The sequence below is a fragment of the Talpa occidentalis genome, unplaced genomic scaffold (genome assembly GCF_014898055.3).
Source record: "Talpa occidentalis isolate TD23 unplaced genomic scaffold, MPIMG_talOcc4v2.1 talOcc4.13, whole genome shotgun sequence".
NCBI classification, from domain to species: domain Eukaryota; kingdom Metazoa; phylum Chordata; class Mammalia; order Eulipotyphla; family Talpidae; genus Talpa; species Talpa occidentalis.
Genome location: NW_023601322.1, coordinates 55,019,959 through 55,047,569, shown reverse-complemented (window position 1 = coordinate 55,047,569; position 27,611 = coordinate 55,019,959). Strand labels below are relative to the sequence as shown.

Sequence of the window (27,611 nt, the reverse complement as noted above, 5' to 3'; positions counted from 1 at the left end):
AAATAAGGGGGTTGCAATTGTATGGGGAATATAAAAAAAAAAAGAACTGTAAAGGAAACAATTTATATTTGTATAAACTGAGTGCCATGTATAAACACAAGGTTTTCATTTGTAATTAAAAATATATAGGTTAACCCAGAAAAAAAAAAGTTACATTTTATTTTTTGCAATGGAATACCTTCCCTATGTGGGTACATCCATCTGAGACATTTCTCCTTGACCTTAATGGACTCAGGTGTTTTACGGAGGTCCCCATAACTCACATATCAGCCTTTATATGGAGTTCTCTCTCTTTTAGACCTTCCCTGCAGGATGGTGGAAGCTGTGTTGTCATAATCTTTTCGTTTCCCACTATCTCCCTGTAATGCCAGGAAGGCACAGAGCAGGAATCTATGATCTGAGCAGACCAGGCAAAGGAGAGTCCTGGTGCCCTCGGTGGCTTTCTCAGGCTTTTATTGAGCTTTTACATGCAGTGCAGCAACCAGATACATGGCAGGCAGGGGTGCTGTGTGTCAGCAGGCAGGCCTCCAAGCCCCCAGGGGTAGGGTAAGGTAAAAAGTATCAGGCTTTTCTGCCCTCCTGCCATTAGGATAGATGAGGGAACCCTGTGGTCCTGAATGCATGCCTGATGGCAGGCACCTGAAGTGGGAACACCTGGGCTAAGGCTGGGCTTTTAAGGGTGGCATCATGGGGACACCAGCAGAAGTCAAGAGAAGAGAAGGAGCAGGAGCAGAGAAGCCGAGTGTAGGGTAAAGAAAATGTCAGGCTTTTCTGCCCTTCCTCCATCAGGATAGATGATGGATCCTTGTCCTGAATGCATGCCTGATGGCGGGCACCTGGAGTAGGGTGTGGGCATAGGTAGATGGGATTCAGCTGAGCTAAGACTGTGCTTTTAAGGGCGGTGTCACGGGGATGCCAGCAGCAGCAGCAGAAGCCAAAGCAGAAGCCGAAAGAGAAGCCGAGAAGCAGCAGAACGAACGCTAGAGAGTCCAGATAGAATGAAGACTTGCTGGGGGGCTGGGAGGCCGGCCAGCCTCCCAGCCCCCCAGCCAGCACCCCTGCCTGCCATATGCCTGGTGAACCCCAATAAAAGACCTGCAAAAACCCACTAAGGACTCTGACTCCTCCTTTACCCGGTCTGCATGGGATCAGAAAACCTGCACTGTGGTCCTTCCTGCCTCTACACCGAGAGAGAAGCAGAGCCATGAGAAGAGCAGAGAGAACGTGAGAGAAGGCCGGAGAGCCCAGAGTGAAGACTTGTTGGGGGCTGGGAGACCTATCAGCCTCCCGGCCCCCCAGCACCCCTGCCTGCTGTGTACCTGGTAATCCCAATAAAAGCCTGCAAAAGCCACTGAGGGCTCCAGGACACCTCCTTCAGCTGGTCTGCTGGATCATAGAAAATCTGCACTGTGCCCATTCCTGTCCTACAGAGGTGTAGTGGCAGGATGGGCACAGGGCAGGATCTCTATGATCCCATGTAGATGGGGCAAAGGAGAGAGTCCTGGAGCCCTTGGTGGCTTTTGCAGGCTTTTATTGGGATTTACCAGGTACAAGGCAGGCAGGGGTGCCGGGGGGCCGGGAGGCTGGAAGGCTTCCTAGCCCCCGGCAAGTCTTTGCTCTTTTCTGGGCTCTCTGGTGTTCTCTCATGTTCTCTACTTCTCTGCTGATTCTGCTCTCGTTCTGCTCTTGCTAATGATACTACCCTTATAAGCCCAGTCTCTCAGCCCAGGTGAATCCACACCCTACTCCAGGTGCCTGCCATCAGGCATTCATTCAGCACCACAGGTTTCCATCATCAATCCTAATGGTGGGAGGGCAGAAAAGCCTGATACTTTACTTACCCTACATAAGGTAATATTTCAGACCAGAGATGGCAGGATGGACAGGCTGTAATTGGGGGGTTAGCAATGATCAGAAGAGGAATAAACACAATGGTACCTGTTGAGGTTCTTCCCAAATGCAACTTGTTAAGGCAAAATTAGCCTGGTCACTGGATTCTTTTTATTTTTTCTCCCATAATAACAACTTTATTAATTTTCAAAACAGGAGATTGCTGTTGTATACCTTACAAAATTATGCATGCTTTCATTATCTTGGTAGAGTAACTAGAATTACTGAACTGATAAGTTGTTTTGCAATATAACACAAATTCAGGAAGTCGTATGTCATTAGTGTTTCTTTCTTCTAAATGAACACCCCTCTGTGTGTCTGGTCTTTCCTCCTGTTGCTGACACAACACTGTTGAACAACCTATGCAAGAACCACCTTCTGAACATGGCTTAAAACCATGGTCATCATGTAACAACCTGGACATTTTGCATCCACAAAATAAGAATTTGGACTTTGAACTAGCCATTTCTTTTCTCTAATCTTTTGAGAGTGTCCCTGCAATTTTATTTATATTTATTATTTTAATTAATTAATCTTTAACTGAGGTAATGTTGGGTTAACCCCATCAGATATTACCACCACTTTGTACCCACTACTAATTTACCCACAGTCTACCACCACAGACCCTTGTGCTTCCTTCCCTTGCATTCTTCCCCTCTCTTGTTCCCTCCTCAGCTATCAAGGGCTATTTTTCACTGCATCTTTACTTGACTATTCATTTAGTTGTTTTATATTCCACATATCAGTGATACCATCCAGTATTTAACTATTCCTTTCTAAATTATTTTGCTTAGCATCAACACTTCCACCTCCGTCCACATTGCCACAAATGGCCTAAGTTTATCTTTTTTGATCACTTAATAGTATTCCATTGTGTATTTTTACCACATCTTCTTTTTTATTTATTCTCTTTCTTCTTTGTCAAGATTACTTTTGCTGTTCAGGGCCTTTTGTGATTCCATATATGAATTTCAGTAATATTTGTTCCAATTTATGAAATATGCCACTGATATTTTTATTGGGACTGAATTGAATCTGTATATTGCTTTGGGTAGAATGGACACTTTGACCATTCTTCCAATCCATGAGCAGGGATTATTTTTCCATTTCTTTGTATCTGCTTTGTTTCTTTCAACAATTCTTTATAATATTTCACCTCTTTTGTTAGGTTTACTCCTAGGTATTTAATTTTTTTGTTATAATTGTAAATGGGATCACTTTTGTAATTTCTTCCTCTTCTTTCTCATTGTGTATAGGAAGGCAACCATTTTATGTGTGTTGATTTTATGCCCTCCCACTGAACTGATTGTCTTAGTTTTTCTGTGGAATCTTGAGGGTTCTCTATGTATATTATCATATCATCTGCAGATACTGACAGCTTTATTTCTTTCCCAGTTTGGATTCTTTTTATATCTTTCTCTTGTCTAAATTGCTCTAGCTGGAACTTCTAATACTATGTTGAATAGCAAATGGCTATTCTTGTCTTATACCAGATCTTAGTGGGAAAACTTCCAGTTCTTAACCATTGAGAATGATGTTAGACATGGATTTGTAGTAAATGGCTTTTATCATATTAATGTATTTTCATTTATCCCCAGTTTGGGAGGGTTTTCAACATAAATGAATGTTGGATCTTATCAAATGCTTTCTCAGCATCTATTGATATGGTCATTCCTTTCTTTCCCTCTTCCCCCTATGGTTTTCCCATTATTCTTATGGTGACTTTTCTCATGGAGTTGGACAGTTTTTAGTGTGTCTTCATTTTTAAATTTTTTCTCTCTTTTCTTCTCTACCTGAGTTCTTACACGTTTGCATCTTCAATTACACTGACTCATTCCACTTCATCTATTCTACTTCCACAACTTTTCCTGATTTTCCATCTTCCATATTTATTTTGAAATCCTGAAACTCCATTTTTATTTTATTTAGAGCTTCATTTACTGTCATTAGTTCATTGACTTTATTTCTAAGGTTATTTGTTTGTTTTTCTGATTTTTCTTCCATTTCTTTGAATTTCTTTATCATTGTGATTCTAAACTCTATATCTGATAGGGAGAATATAGGTTTCATGTGCATGAATTGGGATTCTAGAGATATTTCTTTCTTTCTCTCTCTCTCTCTGATTTGCTTGAACCCCTGCTGCCAGTTGTTGGGTCTTTCCTTCTGCCTGTTATTAGCTTTGAAACCCAGCTGCTGTATGTGGGGTTTCCTCTGGGCGTGGCCCCAGCCCCCTCACTTGTCAGTGTTCTCACATAGCTGGGCAAGCCACTAGTGGGGTCTTATGGGAGGTTATGAGGCCTCTGGTCACTCTGGATCACTCTCTGTGGTGAGTATAGTCTCACCAGTGAGTGTGGATGCTGGCAGGATCTTGTGGGAAGTCACAAGGACTTTGTAGGTCCAGGTGGACACTGGCCATATCCTGTAGAAGGTCGCAAGCATTTTGTTGGTATTGGCCGTGTCTTGTGTGAAGTCATGAGGCCTCTGCTTGTCTGGGTGGGGGCTGGTGGGGTCTCATAAGACCTCTGGTTGCTTGGCATTTTCCCCTAGATTAGTCCAGGGTCTCACTGTTCTGAGTGGTCACAGGTGGGATCTCACAGCAAGTTTCAAGGCTTCTGCAGGTCTGGGCAGGAACTGATGTGGTCTCTCTTGATGTCTCTAGGTGCTGTGGCACTATTTCTGAAGAGGTTCCAGGGTTTCACAGTCTGGTTGGGGATTGAAGGAGTCTTGCAGAAAGATGTGAGACCTCTGCTAGTCTGGATGGGGGATTGTAGGGTCTTGCAGAAGGTTGTAGCATCTGACTGCTCTAGCACACTCCTTGTCTGAGTTAGGGGACTCATTGGTCTCTGCAGAGGCTGGAGGAGTATCACAACCTATTTCCTTTTTTAAAGAGTTTATATAAATGTATATTGAATCTTGTCAAGTGCTTTCTTTGCATTTATTGATATGAGCATATGATTTTTATTTTTTATTATATATATATTACATAATTCTTGTACAATGTATGCTTTCTCCTCTCAGGTGTAGTCCCGTGAAATTCCCACCACCAATTTACCTGTGTCACATTACTATAGTTCCTTGTGCTCTTCCCACCCCTGTTTTGATCCATCTCTCTCCTTCTCCCCTGAAGAATGTCTCTGATTTATAGTTGCCTGTTGATTTTGATTTTTTTATTATAATTACTTTCCCCCCCGATCCTTTATTTGTTTCCTCTACATTCATCCTATAAGTGAAACCATCCAATATTTTTCTTTTTCTTTCTGGCTTATTTCACTGAGCATAATACCTTGAAGCTCCATCCATGTTGATATGAATGGCATGAGTTTATCTTTTTTTATTGCTGAGTAATAGTCTATGTGTATATATACCACATCTTCTTGATCCAGTCATCTATTTTTGGGCATTTGGGTTGTTTCCATATCTTACCTATTGTAAAAAGTGCTGCAATAAACACAGAGATGCAAGTATCCTTTAGAATTATTTTTTGTGTGTCCTTTGGGTGGATTCCTAGGAGTAGAATTGCTGGATCATATGGAAGCTCCATTTGCAGTAGTTTGAGGAACCTCCAGATAGCTTTCCATAGTGATTGGATCAGTTTGAATTCCCTCCAGCAGTGAGTAGAGTTCCTTTTTCTCCACATCCTTGCCAACATTTGTTGTTGCTAGTTTTTTTTTTTTTTTTTTTTTTAATATGTGCCATTCTCACTAGTGTAAGGTGGTATCTCACTGTGGTTTTGATTTGCATTTCTCTGATTGCAAGAGATGTTGAACACTTTTTCATATGCCTGGAAACATTTGCATTTCCTCTTTGGATAAGTGTCTTTTTAGCTCTTCTGCCCATTTGGACTGAATTGCTAGTTTGTTTTTGTTGAGTCTCTTCAGCTCTTTGTAGAAATTTGTGATCAGTCCCTTATCAGCAGTATTGTGTGCAAAATATTTTTTCCCATTAGTTGGGTGTCTCTTTGTTTTATTTAATGTCTCTTTTGCTGTACAGAAGCTCTTTGATTTTCTGTACTACAGGCTGTGTATCTTTTCCTTCACTATCTTTGCTTTAGGTAATGTGTTTTTAAAGATGTTACTGAGATGTATATCATGTATGTCATATTATCTGAAGATAGTGTCAGTTTTACTTCTTTTTTCCCTATTTGGATTCCTTGTATGCCTTTTTCTTTTTTGTTGATGTGTTGGATAACATTAATTGATTTTTGGATGGTGAACCATCCTTGTGCTCCTGGAATAAATCCTACTTTGTCATGGTGAATTATCTTTTTGATGCGTGGTTGGATCTATTGGCTTGATTTTATTGAGAATTTTGCATCAGTGTTCATTAGGGAGATTGGCCTGTAGTTTTCTTTTTGTGTGTTGTCCTTGTTCGGTTTTGGTAGTAGTGTAATATTGGTTTCATAAAATGTATTTGGTTGTATCCCTTCCGTCTCAATTTTTTTGAAAGAGTTTTTGAAGGATAGGCACTAGTTCATTTTCGAATGTTCGGTAGAATTCATTTGTATTGCATCTGGTCCTGGGCTTTTGCTTTTGGGGAGGGTTTTGATTACCATTTCAATTTCACCACTTGTAATTGGTCTGTTTAGGTGTTCTATTTCTCCTTTATCTAACTTTGGGTGATTGTAAAGTTGTAGGAATTCATCCATCTCTTTTAGATTGTTGAATTTGTTTGCATATAACTGTTCATAGTAGTTTCTGATTATTTGTTTGATTTCTGCTGTGTCTGTTGTGATTTCTCCTCTTTCATTTGTGATCCTATTTATTTGTGCTTTCTCCCATTTTTCCCTTGTGAGCCTGGCTAGGGGTTTGTCTATTTTATTTATTTTTTCAAAGAACCAACTTTTGATTTTATTGATCTTTTGAATTTTTTTTAGTTCCTATTGCATTCATTTCTTTTTCCTTTCTTCTACTGGTTTTAGGGTTATTTTGTGGTTCTTTTACTAGCTCTTTGAGACGTGTGATTAGGTTGATTATTTGAATTCTTTCTTGTTTGATGTGAGCCCTGTATTACTATATATTTTCCTCTTATTACGACTTTTGCTGCATCCCATACATTTAGGATATTGGTGTCCTCCTTGTCATTCAACTCAATGTATTGTCATTCAACTCCAGTGGTCTTCCAGTAGTATGGGTTTCAATCTCCATGAGGTAGGAGGGTTCCTTGCCATCTTTTTATGGTTTATTTATAGTTTAATCCTTTCTTGGTTGGAGAAGATGGTTTGTATGATTTCAGCTTGGTGTATCTATTGATATTTGTCTTGTGTCCCGGTATGTGATTGATCCTGGAGAATGATCCATGTGCACTTGAGAAAAATGTGTACTCATATTTTTTGGGGGTTAGTGTTCTATAGATGTCAGGTAAGCCCATGAGGTCTAGATCCTTATTTAGAGCTTTAGTGTCCTTACTTATTTTTCGTCTCATTGATCTATCCATTGTTGATAGTAGTGTGTTGAAGTCTCCTACTACATGTGTATTTTCTCTGATATGTTTTCAGAGATAATAATAGTTGCCTGATATATTTTGGTGCTCCTTCAATTGGTGAGTATATGTTAATGAGTGTTATTTCTTCTTGAAGTATTGTCCCCTTGATCATAATGTAGTGACCACCTGGGTCTCTTTTTACCTTTTTGAGTTTGAAATCTGTTTTATCTGATATATGTATAGCTGTTCCTGGCTTCTTTTTTGCTCCATTTTCTTTTTTTTTTTTTTTTTTTTTATAGAGGCATGTTTTTATTTATTTATTAATTTGTTTGTTTGTTTATACAAGCACTGGGTACAGTCAGAAGTGCGGGAGGGTGAGAGAATTCACCAGAGCCAGAGCGGGGAGCAGAGCAGGCAGAAGGAGCGAAGTACACTGCTGAGGGGAGCAGCGGGCGGCAGGAGAGGTCCGCGTGCCATGTGGGACCCTCCTCCGGTGGCGGGGAGCAGCCGGGGATCGAACTGGCGCCGTAGAGGCCACGGGCAGCTTCGCAACCCAGCGCTCAACCGCTGCGCCACCGGGGAGGCCCTTTGCTCCATTTTCTTGTAGGATTGTTTTCCACCATTTTACTTTCAGTCTATTTTTATCTTTTGTAGTTAAATGTTTTTCCTGGAGACAGCAAAAGGTTGGGTTTTGTTTCTTAATCCAGCCTGTGACTCTGTGTCTTTTTATTAAAAAGTTTAGTCTGTTTACATTTAGAGTAAATATTGATATGTTAGCGTCAGTATTTGCCATTTTGTTTGTCTTTTCTCTCGTTTTATTTATTTATTTAATTTTTGGGGGTCTTGTTTTGTTGTTATTCATCCCTCTGTTGGTTCTGGCTTTAGGACCCTTTGTAGTATTTTTTGGAGTGGGGGTTTAATCATAATGAAACTCTGGAGTTTCTGTCTGTCTGGGAAGGTCCTTATTCTTTCTTCATAGAGGAAGGAAAGCTTTGTGGGATAGAGTATTCTTGGTTGGCATTTGTTGTCTTGGAGTTTGTTGTCTATGTCCCTCCGCTCTCATTGCCTATAGTGTTTCTTTGGAGAAGTCTGATGTCAGCCTAGTTGGTTTTCCCTTGTATGTTATCTGTTTCTTCCCTCTTGTAAGCTTCAATATTTTTCCTTATCTTGGATTCTTGAGAGCTTTACTATTATGTATCTTGCTGTATTTTTCCTTTCATCATGGAAGTTTGGTGTTCTTCTTGCTTCTTGTATGTCTATTTTTCAGTTCCTTCTTCATGTTTGGAAAGTTCTCTTCAATTATTTCCTTGAATATTTTCTCTGTTCCTATGTCTCCCTCCTCTCCTTCTGGGATTCCTATAGCTCTTATATTTCCTTTCCTCGTAGAGTCAGATAGTTCCCAAGGTCTTTCTTCATTCTTTTTCCTTTGTACTTCTCTTTCCTTTTCTGTTTTGGTTCTTTTTATTACTGTGTCTTCGAGAGTACTTATTCATTCTTCCATTTCATCTTTTCTGCTTTCATTGCTTTTCCCAGAGTTCCTTTAGCTCCTCCATTAATCTTTTGATCTTCTGCATTTCTTTCACTTCCCTCTTTAGGACTCAATTTCATTCTTCTGATCGTGATTATTTTTCCCATATCATTTATTAATTTTCCCATATCATTTTCCACTTCTTTCAGTTTTTTAATCTGTTTTTTAATCTGGTGTTTGATTGTCTTTTTTGTGGTGTGATTTTCCCTGGGGATGTGCTTGGTTCCTTATAATTTTTCTTCTCCCTGCTGCTTGTTTTCTAATTTGTCCTCTGATTTGGGACACTGTGTTGCTGGTACTGGCCAGCATCTCTTTGGTGTGCTCTTTCTGGGATGTTGGAAACTGGTGGTCCATTGAGTCCAATACTGTTATGCCAGAAATCCAGTAGGGCAGTGGTGCTATGGATATGTTAATGGTTGCTGTCCCAGAAGATCTCCTCCTTCTGTATTTGTTTAATTCCAGAGGTGTTTCTTGAGGTCCCACAGACTGCCTTGGCAGTGGAGGGATCACCCACTGGGCTTCAAATCACTGGAACCCACTCTGGGCTCTCACTCTCTGCCAGGAGGGGTCTGGCTTGTGGGGGCCTTCAGCTCACAGCCCTTTCCCATTCCACATAGTCTAGGTGGGTTCTGGATGCAGAGATACCTGTTCTGCCCTGGCAGTGGCTGTATCCCCCTCTGGGCTCCAACTGGCAGCCAGATGGGCCTGGCTTGCCGGGGCTTTTCAGCTCACCTCTGGCTGTGGGACAGCCTTTTCCCAGTTCCACAAGGTAAAGGTGGGTTCTGGATGCAGAGATCCCTGTTCTAAAATGGCAAGTCAGGAAGGCACTTCCCTGCTCCCATGGTCTGCTGTCTGCCCTAGCAGTGGCTGGATCCCCCTCTGGGCTCCAACTGGCAGCCAGAGGTGCCTGGCTTGTGGGGGTTTTTCAGCTCACCTCTGGCTATGGGGTCAGCCCTTCCCCAGTTCCACAAGGGTTAGGTGGGTTCCCGACACAGACATCCCTGTTCTAAAATGGTGAGTCAGAGCACAGGCATTTGAATGCGGCACTGTGGAGCTGTCCGCAGCCTCTGCAGCATCTGTTTGATCCCGGCCAGCCAGCGAGGGTCCCACATGGTGCGGCAGACCTCTCCTGTCTTGCCTGCTGCTTGCCTCAGCAGTGTGTTTTGTCAGTATGCCTGTTCTGCTCCCAGCTCTGTCTCTGGTGAATCCTCTCACCCTCTTGTGCATCTGGCCTGTACCCCGGTTCTTGTATAAATAAATAAATCTTTAAAAATAAATAAGTAAATAAAATGGTGAGTCAGGAGGACTATAGTACTCATTATAAAATGAAATTCTCATTTCATAGTATTCACTATAGTCTATCTTATTATCTGCTAAAGTACATGATACATAGAAGATACCAGTAACATTTAATATTTCATCCTACCTACTAATTGAATGGCTTCTTTATATAATGTTATAAGCATTAAATGTCTTTCAGAAAGTTTCTGTATATTCTTAAGACCCAGGCCAAAAAAATCACAGCATTCGTGAAGCTTTCTCTGATCTTCTCAGGCAGAACTTACTATCTATGCTCCCTTCTCATTGTGATACTCTCTATCAATTTTTCACTTTGTTGATTCATTTACCGGCTCAAAAATGACTCAAGGAGCCAGGGATGGGTCATCCATCTTTGCATGAATAACTAAATAATGAAGTGAGCTTAAACCTGATTGGTGCATTTAGCTCACATGTGATTGGTCCAATTTAGAATCCTAGAGTCAGACATAAAGGGGGGAAAAGTCCAGGGCCTCCCCTGGTGGCACAGCAGTTGAGTGCTAGGATATGAAGCTGCCCACAGCCTCTGCAGTGCCGGTTCAATCCCCGGCCACTGGTGAGGGTGCCACATGGCACGACAGACCTCTCCTGCCATGCCCGCTGCTCCCCTCAGCAGTGTATTTTGTCAGTCTGTCTGTTCTGTTCCCTGCTCTGGCTCTGGTGAATTCTCTTACCCTCCCACACTTCTGACTGTACCCAGTGCTTGTATAAATAAATAAATTGGTAAAAAAAAAAAAAAGTCAGAGGGTGGGGAAATCCCTGCCTGGCTTACACTCATTCCAGGGAATGCTGGTGAACATGTTGGCTCCAGGGAGCCATGGCTAGAGCTGGAATTATGGTGTGGGAGTGGGATGTGGGTGGAGGGGGAGAACACAGGTTGTGGGGAGAGAACACTGGCTGACAGCAGGTTGGTGGACAGCATGCCTCAACATCATTAAAGCTACCTTGCCCTGGGACTGCTGGGTACCATGGGGATCTGGTAACAACATTAGAAATAACCTGAGGAACTTTTAAGAAAACTTGGCCCTACAGTCAATAACAGTGTCATTACTTTTTTCAAAGCTCGTAGGTGCTTCTATTACGTAGCTACTATCTTTGGGACAGGTTGAGAACCATGCTTAACAATGAACTTGCCTGTCTCACAGCTTTGTAATATGTTGATTTTTTTAAAGTGGTGCTTTTATTTTACTGAAATTAATCTGTCCAAGGTTTAACATATTTATAAAAAGAAGCACTCCCCAGGAGTAACCTCTCTCTACATTTTTTTCCACATTATATACCTCTGTAGAGCTAAATCATATGCATATGTTTCTTTGCTTTCATTTACTCTTTTAAGACATTACCTAATAGCTTCCTTTTAGGAAAAATTAAAAACCCACTCCTCTTTTGTTCCTCCATTTTTCTAGTGTAATTGGATGTCATTTTCTGGTTACATTCAGATTTAGTGTTTTATTATAGTGAATGGATTTGCTGGTGAATCACAATGCATACTATTATTATAGTTTCTTTCTTTTTGCCGTGTATTGTTTTCCAAGGATTAATAAATGCTTTATTTTAAATTTTGCCTTGAATTCTTTTTTTTTTTTTTTAAGATTTATTTATTTATTTATACAAGCACTGGTTATAGTCAGAGGTGTGGGAGGATGAAAGAATTCACCAGAGCCAGAGCGGAGAGTAGAACAGGCAGAGTGACGAAGTACACTGCTCAGGGGAGCAGCGGGCAGCAGGAGAGATCTGCGCACCATGTGGAACCCTCTCCCGGAGGCCGGGGATAGAACCGGCGCTGCAGAGGCTGCAGGCAGCTTCGCAACCCAACGTTCAACCGCTGTGCCACCGGGGAGGCCCTTTGCCTTGAATTCTATGTTTAAATATTACCATGGCCTTCAGTAGTGCTGAGAAACATGGAATATATTGATTTGGGGCTCTGTGTCTTCTAGGTTGCAGGGCCATTAGTCATCTGCATAGTCCATCTTCAGTTGCAACTCCTCATTCTTGGATCTCATTTGCTCCCCTTCTACTGTGAACTCCTTTAGGTAATTTTCTGACAAAGTGTATATGATGTGTAAAAATTTTTACCTTTCAGGGGCTCCCCTGGCGGTGCAGCAGTTAAGCGCTGGGCTGCGAGGCTCCCCTCAGCCTCTGCAGCGCTGGTTTGATCGCCAGCCACCGGTGAGGGTCCCACATGGCTCTACGGACCTCTCCTGCCACTGGCTGCTCCCCTCAGCAGTGCATTTCATCAATCTGCCTGTTTTGTTTCCCGCTCTGGCTCTGATTGATTTTCTCACCCTCCCGTGCTTCTGACTGTACCCAGTGCTTGTATAAATAAATAAATAAATCTTTAAAATTTTTTTTTTACCTTTCATTTATTTATATACTTTATTGTACTAGCACAATTGACCTATATCTGTTTGATAGAAAATTCTGTTAACAATTTTTTTTTCTCAAAACTGGAAGGCATTTCTCTGTTTTCCTCTACAATTCATTGTTGATGTTGAGAAGTGTGCTCCCATTTTGATACTTATGTGAACTTTTCTTCTTCTCTCATGCACTCTACAATATATTTAATAAATCCTTTCACACCAGAGACTCATGTCTTCTAGCATGAGACCCTATGATATGTATTTGTTTTATAAATTCCTCTGTTTTCTTCCTCTTTCAACATTCTATCTTCTATCCTGAAATGAGGATTGCAATTGGATATCCTTGATTGATCTTGAATTTTGCTTTCCCATTTTCTTGAAGGGAAAAGGAAGGAAGACCCCCACAACTGTCAGTAGAACATGGTCCCAATCTGTTAAAGAGAACAGGGTTTCCCCTTTGATTAGAAAATGAGGCGCATAGGAGGGAACACACTATTTGCTTGGGATTCCCTTGCTTACATACTTTTCTTATCTCATTCTGGGGCCCACAGTCATGATGGGCAGCAAACAATTTTTTACACAATGTTTAACTTTATTTTTCGCCATATGAATAAAATGAAAAAATCTCAATTTCAGAATTGAGAAATGAACATTGAGGAACTGAAAAGTTACACAGTGATTCCTCCTGACAAATATGTGAAATACATGGAGAACTGAGATATTTGTTTGGGAGAGAAATGAAATGTTCCCCTCTGGCTTCATATAGTATTTCCTGGTAAAAAAAAAAAATTCCACCCTTTATTAAACAAAGTCTTCTCAATTGTTTATATCATTTCCACATATGGAAAAACCAAAACTAATGCTTCTAACATTGGACTTTCACAAATTATTAAGATTTATTTATAGATACAGATTGTTTCTAAAAGATGATATATCTTGAAAATAACATAAAAATTCAGCACTCATTGAATGTACTCAGTGATCAATATCCTTGAAACAAGTGATTTTACTGGGAGTTAAGAAATTAAACAGAGGGCTTCCCCGGTGGCGCAGTGGTTGAGCGCTGGGTTGCGAAGCTGCCCACAGCCTCTGCAGTGCCAGTTGGATCCCTGGCCACCGGGTGAGTGTCCCACATGGTGCGCAGACCTCTCCTGCAGTGCCCGCTGCTCCCCTCAGCAGTGTACTTCCTCAGTCTGTCTGTTCTGCTCCCTGCTCTGGGTCTGGTGAATTCTTTCACCCTCCCGTGCTTCTGACTGTACCCAGTGCTTGTATAAATAAACAAACAAATAAATAAATCTTGAAAAATAAATAAAATAAAATTTAAAAGAAAAAAAGAAAACAAAAAGAAATTAAACAGAGAGATCAACATGGCAGCAGGGAAATGCTGTGAGTAAGTCCTCCAATATAAATAAAAGAGTTAATAGGGAGGAAAAGCAGCAGGTCCCTGTGAAAACCAGGGACACTGAAGATAAATGGGTGACTCTGGTAAACTGCTCGAAGAGGAAAGTTACCATAAAAGAGAATGAAAAGAGAGGAAAGCTCAGAACTCTGCTACCCACCCCAACCCACAAAGCCAGTACACTCTGACCAACAGAAAGAAAAACAACAACAAGCACAACAACAATGAAAACAAACTATAGATCAAGTGGGACTGTGAATGGAAAGGAACTATAGCAGGCACCACACCCCATGAACGAAAACTGTGAAGAACCTAGTGGGAATCACCACAGGAGGGGAGCAAACAGCCCCAGGCACCGTTAGAGGAAGATAAGGACTCCTAGCAAGACCTGCAAACAGCCAAAGGCCAGCCAGTAAGCTTGTGTGGAAAAGCATGTGTACTCGAAAAGCACATGTGGATTGCGGCTGCCCAGGTCCCTGCGCCCGTGACCTAGGTTTGTGGGGAGATACATGGGAACCGTCACTGAGGTGAATGACCTGCGGGATAATCAAAAACCAGGTACTCCTGCACGGGAGCAGGGTGCAAATGGCGCCATTGCTGCAGACACTGAACTTGGCTACTGCCCATGTCCCAAATCTGAGGGCTTTGGAACTGAGAGGGGGCACAAAATTTGGGGCATGGGATCTCCATGATGCACAGCACAGGACAGACACAACACCCCCACACCGTTGAGCCATTCCAAGCCACTCCCACTCAGTTCCCTGGAGACCCATGGGGAAAAAGCACAGCTCTGGAAGTATACTAGGAAAGATCTCTGGTGCCACATAGTGATCAGAACAAAATCACCAACTTCCTAATAGTTGGAAGCCAGGGTTTCCAAAACCACCCTCAGGCTCTGAGAGGGAGTGGGCCACTCAAACGGGGGTAAAAAGGGAAACAAGGCTTGGAGCAAGGCCCCATTCTGAGCTAGGCACAGGATTTGGGGCACAGGACATGCCATAACAGTGGGTACTGCACAGGGTGACAGCTGTTGTTTTGGATCTGAGACCCTGAGTTTGAGAACTAGAGGGCAGAATTCAGGGCAGGGATCCACACAGCCATGAGCACAGCACCAGGTGAACACAGGGCAGAAACAGCATCCAGCCTAAGCAATTACCCCTGTGTTGAGGTGCTCCCATTCCCCCGCCCCTCCCGGGTTTCTCAGAGAACTAAGTGGAAAAGCACAGGTAAGCAAGTACAGGTCTTTAGTGCCACCTAGTGACTAGAGCAAAATCACCAACTAACTGATTCCCTGCTGGAACTGAATTAATACAGAGGGAGGGAATTGTAAGAGACAGTGCCCTGCAAAACAGCCACAACATCAATACCCTGGTGGAGTTTTGGCCTACTTCCGACACCCCTGAAGGAGCAATCGAAAGAGATGCCTGCCAACACAGTGTCACAACATCCCAATGTATAGAACTAATTAGAAAGCAAAAAGCAGGGAGAAGGAAAAATAAAAATAACCAAGCAAGCCTGTAGGAGGACACACCACAAAAAGAAAATCAGTCACCAGAACTCAACAACAATAACATGGAAGAACTTCTCTGCCTGTCAGATAGAGAATTAATAATCATCATGATTAAAAAGTATGAGATGAAACAAATAATCAATGAACTGAAGAACGAAAATGAGACCTTCAGAAAGGAAAAAAAGAAAAGGAGGAGACTAAAAGATTACTGGAGGAAAAAAGAGCTCTTGGAAAGGCATTGAAAACAGGACTGAGGAAATGGAAGAACAGATCAGTACTCTTGAAGATACAGAAATAAAAAGAAACAAAAGACAAAAAGAGAGAGAAGTGCAAAGGAAGAAGAATGAGAATAACTTTAGACAATTATCATACTCCATGAAGTGAGGAATTAGAAGAGTTATAGGCATTCCAGAAGGCGAGGAGAGGGACAAAAGATCTGAGAAATTATTCAAGGAGATAATTGAAGAAAACTTCCCAAGTATGAAAAAGGAGATGCATATAGACATACAAGAAGTGAGAAGAACACCCAATTACCACAATTAAAAGAAAACTACAGTAAGGCACAAGAAAAAATAATGAAATTGGCAAGGCGGAAGAAACAGATAACTTATGGGGAAAAATCAATCAGGTTAACCTCAGACTTCTCCAAAGAAACACTACGGGCAAGAAGAGAATGGAGTAACACATTCAGCAAACTTCAAGGCAGCAAATGCCAACCAAGAATACTTTACCCTGCAAAGCTCTCCTTCCTCTATGAAGAGTAAATGTGGATCTTCTCAGACAAACAGAAACTCCAGAAATTCATTACAACTAAACACCCATTCCAAAAAATTCTACAAGAAGTCCTAAAGCCAAAACCAACAGAGGAATGAACAAGAAGAACGGAATAATGTGAGGAATAAAATCACAAAAAAAGACAAACAAAATGGCAAACACAGATGCCAACATATCAATATTAACTCTAAATGTAAATGGATTAAACTCATCAATAAAAAGACACAGAGTAGGGCTTCCCCGGTGGCGCAGCGGTTGAGCGCTGGGTTGCGAAGCTGCCCGCAGCCTCTGCAGCGCCGGTTCGATCCCCGGCTGCTCCCCGGCCACCAGAGGAGGGTCCCACATGGCGCGCAGACCTCTCCTGCCGCCCGCTGCTCCCCTCAGCAGTGTACTTCCGTCCTTCTGCCTGCTCTGCTCCCCGCTCTGGCTCTGGTGAATTCTCTCATCCTCCCGTGCTTCTGACTGTACCCAGTGCTTGTATAAATAAATAAATAAATCTTAAAAAAAAAAAAAAAAAAGAAATTTCTTTAAAAAAAAAAAAAAAGACACAGAGTAGCAGGCTGGATAAAAAAAACAAAATCCATCCTTCTGCTGTCTCCAGGAAACACATTTAACCACAAAAGATAAACACAGACTGAGAGAAAAAGGTTGGAAAACAATCCTACAAGCAAATGGACCAAAAAAGAAGGTAGGGACAGCTATACTTGTATCAGATGAAATAGACTTCAAATTAAAAAAAGTAAAAACAGACATATACGAACACTGCATTGTGATCAAGGAGACAATACATCAGGAAGATATAACACTCATCAACATATACTCACCAAATGAAGAAGCACCAAAATATGTTAGACACTTATTATTAGCTCTGAAAACGGACATTAAGAAAATACACATATAATGGGAGACTTCAACACTCCACTCTCACCAATGGACAGATCAACGAGACAAAAAATAAAAAAAGACACTAAAGCCCTAAATACAGACATAGAATGCATGGACTTAACAGACATCTATAGGACACTGCACCCCCAAAAAAATCTGAATACGCATTTTTCTCAAGTGAGCATGGATCATGCTCCAGAATCAATCACATACTGGGCCACAAGACAAACATCAACAGATACGTGAAGATCAAAATCATTCCAACTGTCTTCTCTGATCATAAAGGCATCATGCTAGAAATAAATCATTAAAAGAAAACAAGGAACCCTCCCACTTCATAGAGATTGAAGTCCACACTACTGGAAGACCCCAGGACTAATGAGGAGATCAAAGAAGAAATTAAAAAATACTTTGAGTTCAACAACAAGGTGGACACCACTTTCTAGAATGTATGGGATGCAGTGAAAGCAGTAATAAGAGGAAAATACAGAGCAATACAGGCTAACATCAACAAACAAGAAAGAACTCAAAAAAAAAAAAAAAAACTTAATCTCACATCTCAAAGAACTAGAAAAAGAACAACACTAAAATAGTAAATACACTAAAGCCAGTAGAAGAAAGGAAATAATAAAAATCAAAGCAGAAATAAATGGATTGGAAATTAAAAAAACAATCCAAAAGATCAATGAAATCAAAAGTTGGTTCTTTGAAAAAATAAACGAAATAGACAAACCTCTAGCAAGTCTCACAAAGAAAAAAAGGGAGAAAACACAGATAAATAGGATTATAACTGAAAGAGGAAAAATCACAACCGACTCAGTAGAAATCAAAAGAATAATAAGAGATTACTATGAACACTTTTATGCAAACAAATTCAACAACCTAGAAGAGATGGACAAATTCCTAGAACGATATAATCATCCAAAGCTGGACAAAGAAGAAATAGAAAAACTAAATAGACCTATTACAGGCAGCAAAATTGAGGCAGTAATCAAAGCACTCCCCAAAAACAAAAGCCCAGATGGCTTCACAAATGAATTCTACCAAACGTTCAGCAGTGAATTAGTGCCTATCCTACACAAACTCTTTCAAAAAATTGAAAAAGAACGAATACTACCAAATAATTTCTACGAAACCATTACACTAATATCAAAACCAAACAAAAACAGCACAAAAAATGTAAATTACAGGCCAATCTCCCTAATGAACACTGATGCGAATATCCTCAACAAAATCCTTGCTAACAGAATCCAACAATGCATCAAATGAATGGTACACTACAATCAAGTGGGATTCATCCCAGGGGCACAAGGATGGTTCAACATATGAAAATCGATTAAGTGTAATCCAACACATCAACAAGAAAAATAAAAACCATATGATCATATCAATAGATGCTGAGAAAGCATTCGGAAAGGTCCAACATCCATTTATGATGAAGGCCCTTGAAACTCTCGGGAGAGAAGGAACATACTTTAACATGATGAAAGCCATATATGACAAACCCACTGCCAACATTATTCTCAGTGGTGAAAAGCTGAAGCCCTTTCCTTTAAGATCAGGAACAAGGGCCTCCCCGGTGGCTCAGCAGTTGAGCGCTGGGTTGCGAAGCTGCCCGCAGCCTCACAGCGTCAGTTCATTCCCCGGTCGTCATTCCCCAGTACTCGTTCCCCAGTACTCGTTCCACAGTCGTCGTTCCCTGGTGGTTCCCTGGTCATTCCCAGTTCTGTTGCCGGGCAAGGGTCCCACGTATCGCCCAAACCTCTCCTGCTGCCCAGTGCTCCTCCTACAGTGTGCTTCCTTACTCTGCCTGTTCTACTCTCTGCTCTGGCTCTGGTGAATTCTCTCACCCTCCCATGCCTCTGACTGTACCCAGTGCTTGTATAAATAAATAAATAAATCTTTAAAAAAAAAGATCAGGAACAAGGCAAGGATATCCTCTCTCACCACTGCTCTTCAATATAATACTTGAGGTCCTAGCCAGGGCAACAAGACAAAAGAAAGCATACAAGGAATCCAAATAGGGAAAGAAGAAGTAAAACTATCAATATTTGCAGAAGAGATGATTATATACACAGAGAACCCTAAAAACTCCACAGAAAAACTTCTCAAAATAATCAACCACTTCAGTAAAGCAGCAGGATACAAAAACAACACACAAAAATCCACAGCCTTCCTATACACAAACAATCAATCTGTAGAAGAAGAAATCTGGGCTTCCCCTGGTGGCGCAGGTGTTTGAGTGCTGTGCTGTGAAGCTGTCCACAGCCTTTGCAGCACCAGTTCCATCCTGGTTGGCTGGCATGGGTCCCATATGCCCTGTCACACCCGCTGCTCCCCTCAGCAGTGTATTTCGTCAGTCTTCCTGTTCTGTTCCCCTCTCTATCTCTGGTGAATCCTCTCACTCTGCCACACATCTGGCCTGTACCCTGGTTCTTGTATAAATAAATAAATAAAAATCTAAAAAAAAAAAGAAGAAATCAAGATAGCCATACCTTTTATAATTGAAACAAACAAAAAAAATCACATACTTGGGAGTAAACCTAACAAAAGTGGTGAAAGACCTATACAAAGAAAATTATAAAACACTGTTAAAAGAAATTGAAGAAGGGGTCTCCCCAGTGGCACAGTGGTTGAGCACTGGGTTGTGAAACTGCCTGCAGCCTCTGCAGCGCCGGTTCGATACCCGGCCACCGGGTGAGGGTCCCACATGGCGTGCTGACCTCTCCTGCCGCCTGCTGCTCCCCTCAGCAGTGTACTTCATCAGTCTGCCTGTTTGCTCTCCATTCTGGTGAATTCTCTCACCCTCCCACACTTCTGACTGTACCCAGTGCTTGTATAAATAAATAAATAAATCTTTAAAAAAAAAGAAATTGAAGAAGACACAAAGAAATGGAAAGGCATCCCCTCATGGATTGGAAGAATTAACATTATTAAAATGGCCATCCTCCCGAAAGCAATATACAGATTCAATGCTATTCCAATGATGTTCTTCAAAGGAAGAGAACAAATACTGATGAAATTCACATGGAACCACAAAAAACATGAATAGCCAAAGCCCTACTGATGAAAACAGAAGAGAAAGGAGGTATCACACTTCCAAACTTGAAGCTATACTACAAAGCCACAATAATTAAAACCGTTTGGTATTGGAACAAAAACAGACCAACAAATGGAACCAAATAGAGAGCCCAGAAATACAGCCACACTTATAAGAACAACTAATCTTTGACAAAGGAGCAAAGAATATGCAATGGAACATGGACAGTTTGTTCAATAAATGGTGCTGGGAAAACTGGACCTCCACATGCAAAAAAAATGAAACGATCACTACCTCTCACTGTACACAAAAATCAACTCAAAATAGATAAAAGAACTGCACATAAGACATGAAACCATAAAATATATAGAAGAAAATATAGGTAAAACACTACAAGACATACATCGCAAGAACATCTTTAAAGACTCATCACCCAAAACAAAGAAAGTCAAGGAAAAGATAAACCCCTGGGATTACATCAAACTGAAAGTCTTCTGCACAGCAAAAGAGACATTAACCAAAATAGAGAGACACCCCACTGATTGGGAAAAAATCTTTGCACTCCAGTCAACTGATAAGGAAAGGACTGATCACAAAGATATACAATGAACTCATCCGGCTCAACAAAAACAAAATTAAACAATCCAGTCAAGAAATGGGCAGAAAACTCAAAAGACATTTCTCCAAATGACGAAGAGGCATATGAAAAAATCTTCAACATCCCTTATAATCAGGGAAATGCAAATCAAAACTACACCAAGATACCACCTTATACCAGTAAGAATTACACACATCAAAAAAACAAGCAACAGCAAATGTTGGCAAGGATGCGGTGAAAAAGGAACTCTCCTATATTGCTGGTGGGAGTGCAAACTGGTCCAACCACTATGGAAAGCTTTGTGGAGATCCTCAACCTGCTAAAAATGGAGCTACCATATGACCCGGCAGTTTAACTACTAGGGATCTACCCAAAGGACACAAAAACATTGATCCAAAAAACACCTGTACACCTATGTTTATTGCAGCACTATTTACAATAGGGAAAACCTGGAAACAACCCAAATGCCCAAAAATAGATGACTGGATCAAGAAGATGTTGTATATATACACAATGGAATATTATTCAGCAATCAAAAAGATGCCATTCGCAGCAACGTGGATGGAGCTAGAAGGAATTATGCTCAGTGAAATAAGCCAGAAGGAAAAAGAAAAATTTTGGATGGTTTCACTTATAACAGGTATATAGGGGAACCAAATAAGACATCAGTGAAAAAACAATAACAGTACAAACCACTACAAAGCAAAAGCAGACAATTATAAATCAGAGACATACTGCAGAGGATGAGGAGGGAGAGGGATCAGAAGCAGGGAGGAAGGAGCACAGGGGACTGTGGTGATGGTGCATGGGTGCCTTGGGGAAGGAAGTTCTATGGGAACTCAACCTAAGGTTTTGGAGGAAGCAAATATTGTTTTAAAAAAATTAATTGTAAAAAATAAAATAAAAAGCAAAACAAAATTCTTTTATGAACTGGTTTTATGATTGTTATTGAAAATACTTAAACCCTGTTCATAAAATAAGGCAAATGGAACCACATGATTACACAATGTTTTTACTCAAGTATTCTATGATTCTATTTCTACAATTTTGCCAGTGGAAAAAGTAACTGGCTGGCAATTGGGAAAATAAGCCATAATAAATTTGGGGAAGGAAAAAAGGACTGAAAAGGCAGGTGGAATGACCTTAGAGAAAGTCAGAGCAACCCATACTATCTGCAAAGTTGACTCTGGCCTGAAATTAAATTCTTCAAGCCATATCTCCATCTTTCCTTTGCTTTGCTTTATCCTTCATCTTTATAGATGGTCACTAACATTTCATCAGGTCAAAAAATCCTTGATTTCTCTGTGACACCCCAGTGAGCATTTGTAGACACGTTTATAAGCAATAACTTTCATTTCATTCATCAATTACCTGTGTTTTATGTGTGTGTGTGTGTGTGTTGACATGCAGAAAAAAATCCTGACAAGATCCAGATACCCTGAAGGTAGATATTTAAATACTACACACTATAAACAACAGAAATACTATAAACAACATCAATTTTTTTCACCATTGCTAATGAACACGTTAGAATGTGCAATTCTCACCCGGGGGTGGACACCTCAAGTTTGTTTTCCCATTGCTAAATGGATACTTGACCTAAGATAGGTAGGAATGTTTTCCAGCAACACAAACTTACAATCACAGACCCAGGGGAAAGTTGGAAAGTTTGAGCTGTTTGTGGATTTCAGGGAAGCCAGGGTTGCAGTTGATCCTTCATCCACTAATTAGGTAAAGGAGCATAGAAAAAAATTAAAACCTAGTGATCACCTACACTTAGTGGGGAGCTGATCTGTCATTAAGTAAGATCCACAGGTAAAATATATAGATTTCATACTTTCAAACATGAGTGGAAAACATTGGCTGGAGGCAGAAGGCTGTTTGTTAGACCTTTAGACTTTATGTAAAAATTCTACTCCTTTACCACCATCAAATAGTAGTACCTACTTTGCCTATTTTGGGCATCATCCAGATTTTTACAGAGGGTCTACTGATGGGCTTCACTTTACTCCTTACCAGTCCCAAGTCCTGAAGTAGTCCTGCCAACAGCAGGAAGAATAACAGTTGCCTACTGCACATGCGTTTGATAATCAGCATTGAGGTCAAATAATCCAGGGACTAGGGTTTCCAGTTTTCCAAGTGGGTTTAGTTTCTGCCTCATGACAATATACATATGGGGATAAGTTCATCCTATAGGAAAAGAATTTTGATACTGGTTCAGGCAACAAATAATACTGTAATATCAATTGAGACTAAATTCAAGTGGCTACCAAGATTTGGTCAGACTTAGTTTAGTAGTACCTAGAATCTCAACTTCTTTCCTTTTTTCATTCTTTCTCCATATCTTCCCATTTAATCCCTTTCCCCCTTCTCTATCCTCTTTCAAAATTCTCTCTCCATGGTGCTCTCTCCCCTTCTCTTTCCCTTTCTCCTTACTGCCTAGAAGATCATGAATCTGGAACTTGAAGGGTAAGTCCTTGGTACCTTTCCAGGTTTGGATTCTTTAACACTATTTTCTCTCCAGTTTTATCTCATCTAGGAATCTGCTAGATTGGATGTGTTTGAGTGGTACTCCATCTAGAGATGGAAGACTTCGTATCCAAACTTACTCCACTTGCTTGGGGACTTTAGTCCTATGGACATGAAAAACTCATATAAATGGAATGGATCTGTGCCATGCCTTGCTTATGTGCTTCGGCCCCTAGAATGTATCTTCTAATGAGGGTCATTAGTGCAGGGACAAATAAATACTCTTGGGGTAGGAGGAGGAGGAGTGGGAGAAGAGGAAAGCAGAGTTTGAGATATAACCTCAGATGAGACAACACCTCAAAAATGTGATTCCACCAATGTCTGAGTTTATACTCAGTTTTTTTTTTTTTGGAGGACATTGACTTTTTTTTTAATAAATTTTATTTTTATATTCCCCATACAATTTCAATCCCCTTATTTTGACCCCAATCCCTCCCCTCCCCACCCCTCACCCCCCATAGAGTGTCTCTTGTTTATAGTTGTTTGTTGATTTTGATATTTTGATAATTTCTTTCTTATATTTATTCCTATATTTATTCTTTTTCCTGGCCCCTTATTTAAGTTTTCTAGATTCCTGCTATGAGTGAGACCATCTGGTATTTTTCTTCTTCTTTTCTTTCTGGCTTATTTCACTGAGCATGATCCCTTCCAGCACCATCCATGTTGCTGCAAATTGCATGTGTTTATCTTTTTTGAATGCTGAGTAATATTCCATGGTGTATATGTACCACATCTTCTTGATCCAGTCATCTAATATTGGGCATTTGGGTTGTTTCCAAAGCTTAGTTATTGTAAACAGTGCTACTATAAACATAGGGGTGCAGGTGCTCTTTGGAATGGATGTTTCTGTGTGCTTTGGGTAAATACCTAGGAGTGGAATTGCTGGATCATATGGAAGCTCTATGTTTAGTAGGTCCAGAAATCTCCACACAGCTCTCCATAGTGGTTGGACCAGTTTGCACTCCCACCAACAGTGCAGGAGAGTTCCTTTTCTCCACATCCTCGCCAACACTTGTTGTTGCTAGTTTTTTAATATGTGCCATTCTCATTGGTGTAAGATGGTATCTCATGGTAGTTTTGATTTGCATTTCCCTGATTACAAGTGATGGTGAACATTTTTTCATATGCCTGTTGGCCATTTGCATTTCCTCTTCAGAGAAGTTTCTCTTTAGCTCTTCTGCCCATTTTTTGACTGGATTATTTTCTTTGTTTGTGCTGAGTCTCATCAGCTCTTTGTAGATTTTTGTGTCAGTCCTTTAGCATTAGTATTGTGTGCAAAAATGTTCTCCCAGTTGGTGGGGTTTCTCTTTGTTTTTGTTATTGTCTCTTTTGCTGTGCAGAAGCTCTTTAATTTGATGTAGTCCCAGCTGTTGATCTTTGCCTTCACTATCACTGCTTTGGGTGATGTGTCTGTAAAGATGTCTTTGATGTGCATATCACGTAGTGTTTTGCCTATATTTCCTTCTATGTATTTTATGGTTTCAGGTCTTATGTCTAGTTCTTTAATCCATTTTGAGTTGGTTTTTGTGTATAGTGTGAGGTAGTGGTCAAGCTTCATTCTTTTGCATGTAGCAACCCAGTTTTCCCAGCACCATTTTTTGAACAGACTTTCTTTGCTCCAATGCATAGTCTTTGCTCCTTTGTCAAAGATTAGTTAACCATAAATCTCTGGGTTTATTTCTGGATTTTCTATTCAATTCCATTGGTCTGTGTGTCTGTTCTTGTTCCAATACCATGCAGTTTTGATGATTATGGCTTTGTAGTAGAGTTTGAAGTCTGGGAGTGTTATGCCTCCATTCCCTTCTTTTATTTTCAGGAGAGCTTTGGCTATTCAGGGTTTTTGGTGATTCCATATGAATTTCATCAATTATTGTTCTATTTCTTTGAAGAATGACATTGAAATTTTTATTGGAATAGCATTGTATCTGTATATTGCTTTTGGTAGGATGGCCATTTTAATAATGTTTATTCTTCCAATCCATGATCGGGGCTGTCTTTCCATTTCTTTGTGTCTTCTTCTATTTCTTTTAACAGTGTTTTATAGTTTTCTTTGTAAAGGTCCTTTACCTCTTTTGTTAGATTTATTCCCAAGTATTTGATTTTTTTTGTTTTGATAATAAAGGGGATGGTTTTTTTTGATTTCTTCTTCTTCAGATTTACTGTTTGTGTATAGGAAGGCTACTGACTTTTGCGTGTTGATTTTGTATCCTGCCACTTACAGAACTGATTGTTGAGTTGAATTAGTTTTTCTGTGGAGTTTTTGGGGTTCTCTATGTATATCATCATATCATCTTTATTTTATTTTTTAAGCTTTTTTTTTAATAGAGGCATGCTTTATTTATTTGTTTGCTGGTTTATTTGTTTGTTTTGTTTATACATGCACTGGGTACAGTCAGAAGCGTGGGAGGGTGAGAGAATTCACCAGAGCCAGAGTGGGGAGCAGAGCAGGCAGAAGGACCGAAGTACACTGCTGAGGGGAGCAGCGGGCGGCAGGAGAGGTCTGCGCGCCATGTGGGACCCTCCTGCGGTGGCCGGGGAGCAGCCGGGGATGGAACCGGCGCCACAGAGGCCACGGAGCAGCTTCGCAACCCAGTGCTCAACCGCTGCGCCACCGGGGAGGCCCAATTATGTCATCTTCAAATAGTGATAGTTTGACTTCTTCTTTTCCTATTTAGATTCCTTGTATGTCTTTCTCTTGTCTTATTGCTCTGGCTAGGACTTCCAGTATTATATTGAAAAGCAGTGGTGAGAGTGGACATCCTTGTCTTGTTCCAGATCTTAGTGGAAATGCTTTCAACTTTTCACCATTCTGAATGATACTGGCTGTTGGTTTGTCATATATAGGCTTTATGATGTTGAGGTATGTTCCTTGTATCCCAAGAATTTCAAGGGCTTTTATCATGAATGGGTGTTGCACTTTGTCAAAAGCTTTCTCAGCATTGATTGATATTATCATATGTTTTTTATATTTCTTTTTGTTGATGTGTTGGATAACGTTGTTTGATTTTCAGATGATGAACCATCCTTGTGTCCCTGGCATGAATCCTACTTGGTCGTGGTGAATTATCTTATGGATACGTTGTTGGATTCTGATAGCTAAAATTTTATTGAGGATTTTTGCATCAGTGTTCATTAGAGAGATTGGCCTGTAGTTTTCCTTTTTTGTGTTGTCCTTGTTCGGTTTTGGTATTAGTATAATGTTGGCTTCATAGAACGTGTTTGGTATTGTCCCTTCCTTCTCAATTTTTTGGAAGAGTTTGTGAAGGATAGGCACTAATTCGTCTCTGAATCTTTGGTAGAATTCATTTGTAAATCCATCAGGTCCTGGGCTTTTGTTTTTGGGGAGGTTTTTGATTACCATTTCAATTTTGCTGCTTATAATTGGTCTGTTTAGGTGTTCTACTTCTTCTTTATCTAGCTTTAGGTGAATGTAGAGTTGTAGGAATTTGTCCATCTCCTCTAGATTGTTGAACTTGTTTCCATATAACTGTTTTTAGTACTTACTGATTATTCTTTTGATTTCTGCTGTGTCTGTTGTGATTTCCCCTCTTTCATTTATGATCCTGTTTATTTGTGCTTTCTCCCATTTTTCCTTTGTGAGCCTGACTAGGGGTTTGTCTATTTTATTGATTTTTTCAAAGAACCAGCTCTTAGTTTCATTGATCTTTTGGGTTGTTTTTTTTTTATTTTCGATTTCATTTAATTCTTCTTTGGCTTTTATTATTTCTTTTCTTCTCCTGGCTTAGGGTTTTTTTTTTTGTTCTTTTTCTAGATCTTTGAACTTTGAGATTAGGTTGTTTCTTTGAGTTCTTTCTTGTTTCTTGAGGTGAGCCTCTATTGCTATATATTTTCCTCTTATTACTGATTTTGCTGCATCCCATACATTTAGGAAATTGGTGTCCTCATTGTCATTCAATTCAAAGAATTTTTTAATTTCTTCTTTGATCTCCTCATTAGTCCAGTGGTCTTCCACTAGTGTGGTTTTCAATCTCCAAGAGGTAGGAGAGTTCCTTGCCTTCTTTTTATGGTTTATTTCTAGCTTGATGCCTTCGTGGTCAGAAAGATGGTTGGTATAATTTCAATCTTGGTGTATCTGTTGATGTTTGTCTTGTGTCCCAGTATGTGATCGATCCTGGAGAATGATCCGTGTGCACTTGAGAAAAATATGTACTCTGTTTTTTTTTTTGGGTTTAGTGTTCTATAGATGTCTTTTAAACCCAAGCACTCTAGGTCCTTATTTAGAGCTTTACTGTCTTTACTTATTTTTTGTCTCGTTGATTTATCCATTGTTTTTAGTGGTGTGTTGAAGTCTCCCATTACGTATGTGTTTTCTTTGATATCTGTTTTCAGAGATGACAAT

At 40.3% G+C, this 27,611-nt stretch overlaps 1 pseudogene; it reads right to left on the bottom strand.

Annotated features, from left to right (window-relative positions):
• Positions 1-2,168: 2,168 nt before the first annotated feature.
• LOC119242849 (40S ribosomal protein S27-like) overlaps positions 2,169-27,611 on the bottom strand; it is a 46,713-nt pseudogene continuing 21,270 nt past the window's right edge.